The sequence below is a fragment of the Adelges cooleyi genome, unplaced genomic scaffold (assembly GCF_023614345.1).
Source record: "Adelges cooleyi isolate 19-005CV unplaced genomic scaffold, UGA_ACOO_1.1 ACOO_flye_CR_arks_rails_tigmint_CR_PRNA_672, whole genome shotgun sequence".
Lineage (NCBI taxonomy): Eukaryota > Metazoa > Arthropoda > Insecta > Hemiptera > Adelgidae > Adelges > Adelges cooleyi.
Window position 1 is genome coordinate 115,410 of NW_026096374.1, and position 11,278 is coordinate 126,687.

Sequence of the window (11,278 nt, forward strand, 5' to 3'; positions counted from 1 at the left end):
GTGCAATAATCAGTCAAACAATAATATCTTAAACAATGAACATAAAACTATACAGTATAGTTCAAATTATAGTATTAGCATTAAGCCGATGGCTCTTAAGGTCCTGATAGCTACCGCATTTATACACAAAATATAGCGAAGGTATATACTACGAAGCACATAAACCACGTAGAAGAGAATTATATCTCCTAAAAATTTTCATAATAACCAAGGAGATGAGCCCAGTCAAGAAATCAAATAACTTCAGCTTGTAGGTTTCAATAATCCGCAGAAAAAGCAATACTAATGAAAATATATATCATGTCGTCTGCAAAAAAAAAGAAACTTCTTGTGTTTGCAAAATTTCCTCTAATGAGCTAACGAAAAAATGAGGACTAAGGTGGTCCCATTGATGGACGCTTGAGGAGATAGTAAAAAGTTCAGAAACCGCTCTGTTTGCTTTAATGCATTGTTTCCTATCGGAAAGGTAAGATGTGAGGGGTTTCCAATGTCAAATATTAGCGTAGAGTACAATGATAAATGAAGCGATTAGTGCTATGAGTACTATGATTCAACCAGCTCTCGATAGTATATCAAACAACAAGAACTAGTATCGTATTATGTCTGTCGAGTCATAAGTATTTGTTAACATAAAACGTCAACAATCTATTACGTTAAAAATGGTAGTTTGTGGCAAAATGTTAAAAACTGATAAACGCTGTTCCAAAAATTACTCTAAATATAATAGTTGTTAAAATTATTATAACAGTAAGTCTCCCCAACTAAACTTTACTAAATTGTTTGTAATTAACTTTGTAATTACTTTTGGTTGTATCAGCAGGCATAGGAATTTCTGTAACATACATTTAAAAAATAATACAGTTTTCAAACCCATTTGATGTACATTGATCCATAACAGTTACTAAAAAAGGAGATAACTTTGACCAAACAATAAATTATGTGCTTTTAAGATTTACATAATGTGTAAAAAAATAATGTGTAAAGAAAATTTGATCGTTTTATCAAATCATAAGTTCTTTATACTACTAATGAATAACTTTGTAAATACTTTGTTTTTCATCTTTAGCCGCCGGAATACCTGTAAAAATAATTTTAAAAATAATTTAGTTATTTAAACTCGGTTTGTTTATTTATCCATAACAGTTCAATTAATCAATGCTAAACATAGTATTAATATTAAACAACTGTTGAATAACTTCGTAATTACTTTTGGGTTTATCAGCACGGATACCTGAAACAAGAACATAATACAACTACGTAAACCCAGTTTTTATATTCATTTATAACAGTCACTCGAAAAATTAAATTACTTTGACCAATAAGTAAATGCAAAATGTTTTATTTACATAAAACTAATCTCTAGCAAGTAGTAACGTTTGAAATAATACTTTCTTCACAATGAATTTAATAATAATCAAATTTGTTATGTGTATTAATTCTCTCTTTTACAAAATTTCTTGGTGACCTATTATTCCTTAATGAACCTAATTATATTCAGTACACTTCGAAATTGTTTAAAAATGTGTTTGAAAAACCTAAGATATGTAATAATCTAGTATTTTTGTAGTGTTTCTTACATTTACGTTTTAAGGGGATTATTGGCCTTAGAAAGTTGTTTATTAAAAAACTGATAATTTTATAATCACCTATTATTTCAAAAATTTCCCGTTGCAACTAATATTGTTCTGTCATTATGGAATCTAAATTTGAAAATAAAACCAATATTGTACAATATATAATTCTTCGTAATATATTAAAGTGTTAATTGATTACGTTGTAGAGACGTCATAGTTTTTAGTATCTGCATGTTCTGAAATTAAAGCGAAAAATGTATATACTTATTAATTTTCAAGCGACTGTGTGAAAATATGTTAAAAAAGTATTACCCGGTACAGTGAACATTTGATTTAAATATACTGAAAATAGCAATAAAAAAATTGTTGGTATTGAATTTAATACTGTATTTTATCATAATCTAGAGTAGAAAAGCTAAGAAAAAATAATATGTGTGTTGAAATTCGAAATAAAATGGCTAGCTCTATAATATTAAATAAGTTTGAAACCTTATGAAATGACAATGGCAGTATTGAATCACATGAGGGAATAGAATAAGACGAAATAAGATTATTATCACTGAACATTAGCCTTAACCCTTTCACTGTCTTAGACGTGCTACTTTGCTACAATCAATTAATTACGAAACCTTTTTCAGTATGGCGATAGTTGTGACATGTAGCAGTGTGTAAAACACAGTGGCAGTGAAAGGGTCAAAGATATATTTTTGTTGTTTTTTCTGTAGGTACATTTCTTCTATAACCAAGATTTTTAATATCACATAATTATTATTACTCATTGCATAGTGATCTTTATCTATCATGACTGTAAGTACATGCTCCAATCCATCTAGAACAAACAAATACAAGTTTGACGTTTAGAAAAGTTCCAAATAAAATCAAAATTAATAAAAAAAAAATCATTAGAAACAATTACACCATGCATTAGGCAACTACCCCTGTTAGGGTAAATAGTCAATTTTTAGAGTCAAGTGTGCTCATAGTAAATTATAGTAACTATTAGTAAAAGCTCGTGTCCACATGCGACAGTGCACAGATCCAATGAAAAATATAAAACTACCACATTTTGAAGATGCCACTCCCCCCACGTATTAAGAAGTTTTGTGCTGACAATTTTTTACAAAATATTAAATTAAAGACAATTTTAAGTTTCATAACTTTTAGGTAATAAAGGTAACTCATTTGTAAGACAATGTTTGGAGGCGCTGTATCGTGAAAGCCAAACTCGTATTATTATAACATAAATTTGCATGGGCGGCATCCTCTTAAATATAAAAATTAATTTATATTTTTTTTACAAGTAATTTGACACCTAGGCAATCATTGTAATACAATTATATATTAGTACATTGATTATTATCTTACTTTCTATATGATCATCTTTATATTCAGAAGCTTTCTTGATTTGTATGTCTGTAGTAAATGTTTTAAAAAAATAGGTATGTATAAAATTAGTGAAATTTAAAAACTCTTAAAGTTAGTCTATATGATTATAAAATATAACTCACTTGAAATTTCAACCATCTCTATAAAGTTCACTGTAAAGAATAGTTAAATATTCATTTTTTTTAGATTTTCATCTACATTGTGTGCTTAAGTATAAATAAAATACTTACTTATACTTATATCTGCCAAAACATTTACGCAGATTAATGATATTAAAACATAGGAAATTTTCATTTTTATCTAGAAAAATTAATAAATTTAAATGCAATTTATATAAGGCTCGGGTCTTCCGTAGTAGTCGAGATGAGAAAGTTTTGGTTTTAAAATTTTTTTTTTACAAAGGACTCTAAAGGTAGAATTTATTATTAGAAAATAAGTGTAACATTAAAACTAAAATGATTGAGTTACTTAATCGCTACTTAACCTAATATTTGTATAAATTGTAAATTCTTATTTATAGATAAGAAATTAAATATCACTATAAATTCTTTAATAAAAAAATGGAATAATCATCTACGATTTAAGACTGTAAAAAACAAAAAGTTAAAAAAAATAATGAGTTTATAATAAAGTTTATATACAGTTATTAATTTACAAATGTATTTCTGAAACACACTATAAAATAATTTAAAAACACAAAATCATAGAAACTAATATAACTTATAACGTGTAATGTATAATATTTGATCATCGACATAATATTTAGTAATACGTTTGTAATTTGTATAATTGTATTTGATAATTATCAAAATGTGTTATCATAATATTTACTATTTTGTTAGCGCCCGGTCTAAGATGTATAGGCAACCACTATGATTTAAGGGGGCATACTTTTGTCGCGATTTCTTATTATTGACTGTCCCGTATTGTAATGTATAGTATTTATTTTTACTTTGGAACACAACTAACCGGAAAAATCGACACCGACATCGAAAATGTATCTTTATATATCTGTAACGACTGTGAATAAATGTGTAAGTTGAATGTTGGTCAAAATTTACTATGTACATTAGGATGTAGTCCGAGGCGTTAGCACACCTTGAATAAATGTCTAATTCGATGGACCATCAAATAAACCTTGAGAGAGATGTGAGTTATTGGTTAAGTAGCAATTTATGGCAGCTGGTCAAAGTTTAAAATTGCTTCCTTTTAAAATCACTGAAATCGACTTGCACACTTATTCACAGTTGTTACAGATATGTCCTTCTATAACCTTATATATCCTTCTTATGAGGGTGGGGATAGGGATGAGGATAGGGATGGGGCTGGGAATGGTGGCGGGGATGTTCATTTTTTTAAATTATGTATTGTTTTCACAACGAACAAGCTTGAATGAATGGTTAAATTGATTCAAAATAACCAAGTGAATGTTTTGCCAATAAATCGATTAAGGCCAATCACTAAAAAACGACTAAAAAACCTTCGGCTACAACATAAAATAATCATCAGCTACCTTTCGAGTACCGTGGCTATCATTGTTAAAAACTAAGTGTTTATTTTGGGTTAGCAACGAAAACAATTTCAAGTGATATCAAGGCGTACGCGGAACGAGAATTAAAAATGTGTCCCGTGGTGTTGGGGCAAGTTGGCAAACTGTTAAAATATGATATGTAATACCTATGTGAAAACCTTTAATAGAGCCTTGCAAATTGCAAACATTTCATTTGTAAGATGTATTGTGTATATAAAAATCGGGTCTTTCGGAGTGGTCGAGATGAGAATGTTTTGGTTTTAAAATTGTTTTAGATGTGTTGTTTTTTTTTTTTATAGTTATCTTTTAAGACTACGTTTTACACTAAATTTCCTATTGCAAATCTTGACTAAGCAAAATGCTTGTTGCTCTCAATTCATATGGCTTTTTTAGCAATTATTTTTATGATATAATCGAAAAAGAATAATGATTTGGATGAAACGTAATTAGAAAATTTATATTTTAAATTAATAAAAGTACAAGATGAAAAATAGCTTAAACTTGAGGTGTATTTTAAAGATACAATTAAAAAAAATGTTTCATCATAAATAGTCATTTAAATTTCAAAAACATTATGTTTGTCCATATTTCGGCAATACAGAAAAATAAACTTGTTAGTTTATATACAAATCTGTTTTTAGCATCGATGCCGAGCTAGTATTCCTATGGTGTGTGTTTTTTTTTTGTATCTGCAAACACGGTACCATGTTTGACTATGACCCGGTTTACTTTAGATACTCTTAGATGGATAGAAATCGAATGTGATTCGGTGACTTTGGTGGGTCAAAAGTGGAAAAAGTCAACATCTCCACCCCCAGAACCACAAAAACCCTAAAAAATAAATTGTCAGTCAATTTTTAACTTTCTATAACATAGCGAAAAGCTATCGAATTGAGTCAAAATTGTAATATAATGTTTTTCTGGCATGCTTGTACTCACAAATATCCTCAAATCCATATTTCAATTATTTTTCACTCTCCGAAGGATTAAATTTAAAAAAATGGTATTTGGTTTTAAATTGATTAAACATTATAAAGAAACATGGATGCAAATGTTTAGTATACTAAATATAGAATATCGTTTTTAAATTATTCTTAGATAAACGTTTTTAAAGGTCACCCATATTTGTTTAAAAGCGTACTTACAACTTTTGAAGTCTGATAGTATTACTTACTTATGATCTTGATGTATAATGAAATAGGACAAGTGGATTATATGTAATCGAATGTCTATATGCGGAAAAAATTAGAAAATTAAAAAAATTTTTGAAATGTACAATTTTACTACTTTTGAAGTTTTGAGAATATTCCTTACTTAAACAATATCAACGATAGTTAAACCCGACTGCTTTAAGGTTTTGGTAACGACTTTTCGAATAGAATCTGTTATGTCGAGCAATACAGTGCAATGTAAATATGTTTTTCAAAACTGTTTATGCGAATTTATTAACATAAGCAGCATAGTCTTATTTTGATAACTAACATATTTACATTATTTAGAGGAGTTTAAATTTTTACTAGCCTGCTATTGAATTTACAAAAACAACAGCAATCGTAGAGGTGATGAGGCATATTACACACGGTGAGTATTAGAATATATGAATCACTTTATTTTCAGTACATATTTTTTATAAACGTGTTATTTGATTTATAGGTTTCTCGGGTAAAAAACAATACTATACATATATATATATATATTTATATACATACGTATATTGTTCATCGCTATCTATTGGAAATATGTATATAAAATATATATACAGGGTGTAATGTAAAGTTCTACCGAGCTTCAAATGAGACATTCAGGATGCTCTATGGTACAATAAATGGTATTCATTTTTTTTGTATTTTAAAATTAAATGTTTAAAATAAAACTCGTATCTCATTAAAAAATTGTCTTACAAAAAAATTATTTTAGGTTTGAAATCGGTAGCAAAAATCTTGTTGAATTAATATGTAACGTGACTTTTTGGTATCTGGCCACACATACGTCCAAAGGGTGGCCACTGAGTGGCCGCCATGTGACGTAAACCAACATATGGCACATGCGGCAGATAATTTAATATAAAATAATTCTAAGGAAGCCTCTGAATTGAGAATAAAATTCAAACTGATAATGATGTGTCACTTGCCATATGTTGGTTTCGGTCACATGCGGCCCCGGCCACTCAGTGGCCACTCGGTGGACGCAAATGTGGCCAGGTACCAAAATAATAAATTCCGAAAACATTTTTTTCGTATGACTATTTTTTTAATGAGATGCGAGTTCTATTTTAATTAATTTTTAAATAAAAAAAAAATGACTACCATTTATTGTACTCAATGTCTCATTTCAAGCTCGGTAGAACTTTATATTATACCCTGTATATATTAGGGAACTTTGCATTAACATATATTATGTGTTCAGTGTTCCAACCATGTTAGAGTTAAAATATATGTATATTCTAAGACTACGCCACAACAAGTGCTACAAGTTATACACTACAATGCTAAAAATCAATTCAAACCGAAGCTGAATATATTTAAATATACATAAACATTTAGCACAGTAGACTCCGCTTTTTGGACTCACCGTTAATCTACAGTATTATAATAATAATTACAGGTTGATCCATCTCGTTTAAACACTTATTTTCTTGAAAAATATTAAATTTTTAAAAATTATTTTTTCTCATACTTGCATGTACATATTTTACTATATTTTTCAATACATTGACTATTTTTTTTCTTTATCCCTTATACCTCAAATAAGTATGGACTTATAAATAAAGCAGCAATAAACTACGAATATTTTTGTAAAAAACGACTACGTTCATTCCACAGCTAAAACAAAAAAAAACTGAATAACTTCTATCTGAAAATTTAACTCATAATAAATTACCCAGAAAGCACAAAAATTTAAAACTTTTCAATAAACCATCACTGGTTTACGCTTTTCAAAGTGTTATTCAGCAATTAAATTAATCTGAAGTCTGACAATTGTTTTGCATTAATTTTATCCGGTATTATTTTATTCTCGATTTAGATTTGCAATATATTTGAAATGTATTGAACTCTTTCAATTATACTTCGATGTATGTATACAAAGGGAACAAAACGATTAGGCTATTATCGCTGGCATGTAAAATAATGACAAAAATCATACTCCAAAGAATGGACAATAAGCGATTACCAAGACGAATACCACTTTTGATCAAATAAGCGACTTGCTGCATAAATATAAAATCATTTAAGTAAAATGTTTTAAGTGGATAATCCCATGAAGGTATTGGACTTTTTTTTTAATTAGTTGATTTATTACGAAAAAAAAATAGATTATGACCCGTTTAATATATTTTTCAATATTAGGACAGTTTTAAATTTCATCTTTTGTACGTTAAATAAGTTTGGACTTCATGTTTGCGAAATGGAACTTAATAAGTTGGAAATGTAATTTATTTGAAAAATTATTGTAAATGAACAGATCGATGGAAATTAAAACGCTAACACTTTTTAAAAATGTTTGTCTACATATATTTTATGGAATTTATGTTTCCATATAAAAAAAATATGTCAATACTTCCTTTGCGTATAAGGGACTATAGTAAAGTAAATAGGAAAGTAAAATAGTGTCTTACATCAGACGGATGTGTTGAGTGAGTCATAACGGTTGGGAGTGGTAAATGAGAAATTGGTTTTGTCTTTTTTATTTTCTTTAAATCTAGATCCGGTTTTGATTATCCATCTAGTTTCGTCAGTTGTGTTCTGCGTGTTTTTCGTTATGGCGATTTTTGTATTATGTTGTGTGTGGAGGACTGATTGTCGATAAGAGGTTTATTCTTAGGTGGCATTGCGGCTTTATCTAGTCTACCGTTCCAGAGGTCACAAAGGTCGTGCAGTGCCTGGAGCCGAACACTTGATAATTGTGTGAACCAATTTATTTTGACAATTTTTAGCAGTTTTAAGATAGTAACTTTCGTATGATTGAAATGAAAACTTTACACAAAAGCGTGAATGCATTTCCAAGAACTAAAATAACTAGAAGAACTAGAATAAAATCCGTCGCGAGAATTGAGAAAGGTAGTGTACGCGACGATGACCGCGATGAACTGCTAACCTTGTTAGAGTTAAAATGAATATTCTAAGACGGCGCCAATACAAGTAACACAACTCATTTACTACAATCAATTCAATTAGAAGCTAAATATATTAAAATATGATAATTGTCACACACCACTTGTATTAGGCCAACAACATTTAGCACAGTGGAATCTGCTTTTTGGATTCACGGTTAATATACTGTATTATAATATTTTTTACAGTGTGATCCATCTGGTGTAGGACACTCATTTTCTTAGATTGAAATTGAAAATATTTTTTTGTCGAACATGGCTAAAACCATGTTTCTATTTGTTTTTTAAGGTTCTTATAAAATTGAATATTGGTCTGTTGATAATTCAAGCCATAAAACCTAATCCGGTCAAAATAAAACCATAGGTACGCAATAAAATAATAATAATTTTTAAGCATCAAAATATGTGTATATAACGATTATAATAAAAACTGTTTATTTAAGAAAAATATTATTAATTTATATATCATTATATTATTAATTGACAATCCAGATGTTAGTGCAATAGGCAAAAATGATTTATTTATTTGTTTATAATTTTCAAGAAATATACATTTGATTACCAGCCTAAAATGTCAATCTTTGAATTTCTCAAATCGTGGAATTAGGGACTCGTCGAGTAGCTGTACATTTAATTCTTTTATTTTACTACTAATTTTATTGACATTCACTTGCCAATACTTGCTCTCAAATTCTACGTATTTTACAGCATTAAGGGCTTTATCATAAACTACACAAACAAACTGATGTATACTATAATACGTTTTTGAAGAAGTTTTTAAACTCATCCACATTGCTATCAAACTACAAATTCTAGAAAAAGACAAGATGTATTTGTCAACCGGGACGATTTCAGCTAAAAAAAAAAAAAAATAGTTGTTATAATTTGATAAATTTAGCTTATTAGTCGCTATTTTTTTTTTGTGCACAATTTTTAAACGTAAATAAAACAAATAATACAATTTTATATAATATGTATGTTGGTTAAATTTTAAACCAACGTGTTTCGAAAAATAAAAACTACAAATTAAAATTCGTTAAAAATAAATTGATCGTGTTATTTATAATAAATCATGCTATAAAAAATAGATAGTATTAAAAAATAAATAACATTAAATCTATTTATAATCACCTAATTTTTGAGTTAGTACTTTTATTATAGCATTTCCAGTAAGAAGTCTTCTCGCCTTTCCAAGTTCGGTCAATTTTAAAGTTTCAGTACCTGCATAAGTGTACAAAGAGCTGGTTTGAAAATATGATATTTATTAATATACACGTATGTATTTCGGTATTTTTAAATTAAACACCGTAATAAGTACAAACAGAGTGGAAAGGAACACAAAAAGTTATGGTAATTATTATATAAGGAGCACAGAAGGGGTGAACAAATAAAACAGAGATCAGATTTTAGTCAAAAGTGCATAGGCTCAAAATATATTATGTATTCGTTCAATTATTATGTAGTCCATTGTTTGGTAAGGGAGCTAAATGACTACTCGATTCTAGAACCCTTAAAAGAAATCTCCCCCAACTCAATTGTTGGGTGGACAATAAAAAATATACAAAGCAAATCGTATCTTTAAACAAGCCATAAGTTCTATTTACTACTAACGAGTAGCTCTGTAAATTTGTTTATATCTATCATCATGCGCTGGAATACCTGTAACAAAAATATAAAAAAAATTATACACACAAAGTTAATCAAACCCGAATGTTATATTTATCCATAAAAATAACTTTAAAAATTAGATTAATTTGACAAGTAAGTTAATGCAAAATCAAGTATTAACATACAGGCCCTGTAAGCTACTGTATTTAAGTCATCTTTAGTAATATAAATTCGATGGAGTGGAATACCACGAAGAACGTAATCGGGCAAGAGCGGATTATGGTCTCTAGAAAATATAAAAAAATTGACATTTTTCTACATACAGTGATAGACCATAGAGATGAGCCAAATAAAGAAAAAAATTAGGTTCAGTAAGTAGAAAGAATCAGAAAGCAATTCATGAGAATAATGTATTGTTAAAAAACGCTGTTCAAAATATTACCGTAAGTATAAAAGTCGTTATGTATTATAATATCTCCCAAACTAAAAGTTTACTTTATTATAATAATTGTGTGAAAAAAAGAATATATAAAGCAAATTGTATCTTTCAAATCTATCTTTCAGTTATTTGAACCCAGTTGTTGTATTTATCCATAACAGTCACTTGATTACTTTGACTAACTAATCGAAGCTAAATTTATTATTAACATAACATTATTCTCTATCAATGTTTGAATTAATACCTTCATTACACTGAATTTTATAATAATCTAATTTTTTATGTTTATTTATTTTGTTTTTTGTATTTAATTGGCTATCACATTTAAGTGTTTTAAAATTTTACTTTATTGTTAATATTGTGTTAACATTGCCGAGGAATTCAGAACGTACTTCAAAAAACTCCTTAACAGTGGCTCAACAACGGAAGAAGTAGGCGAACAAGACGACACCATACGTTATACGGTAGAACCAGAAGTATTAAACCCGAGTTTAGAAGAGATACAGTATGCAATCCAGACTCTAAAAAATAATAAGTCACCAGGAGATGATAAAATTGTAGCTGAATTATTGAAGTTAGGAGGACAAAACCTAACACAAAAATTACATCATCTAATTCAACAGATATGG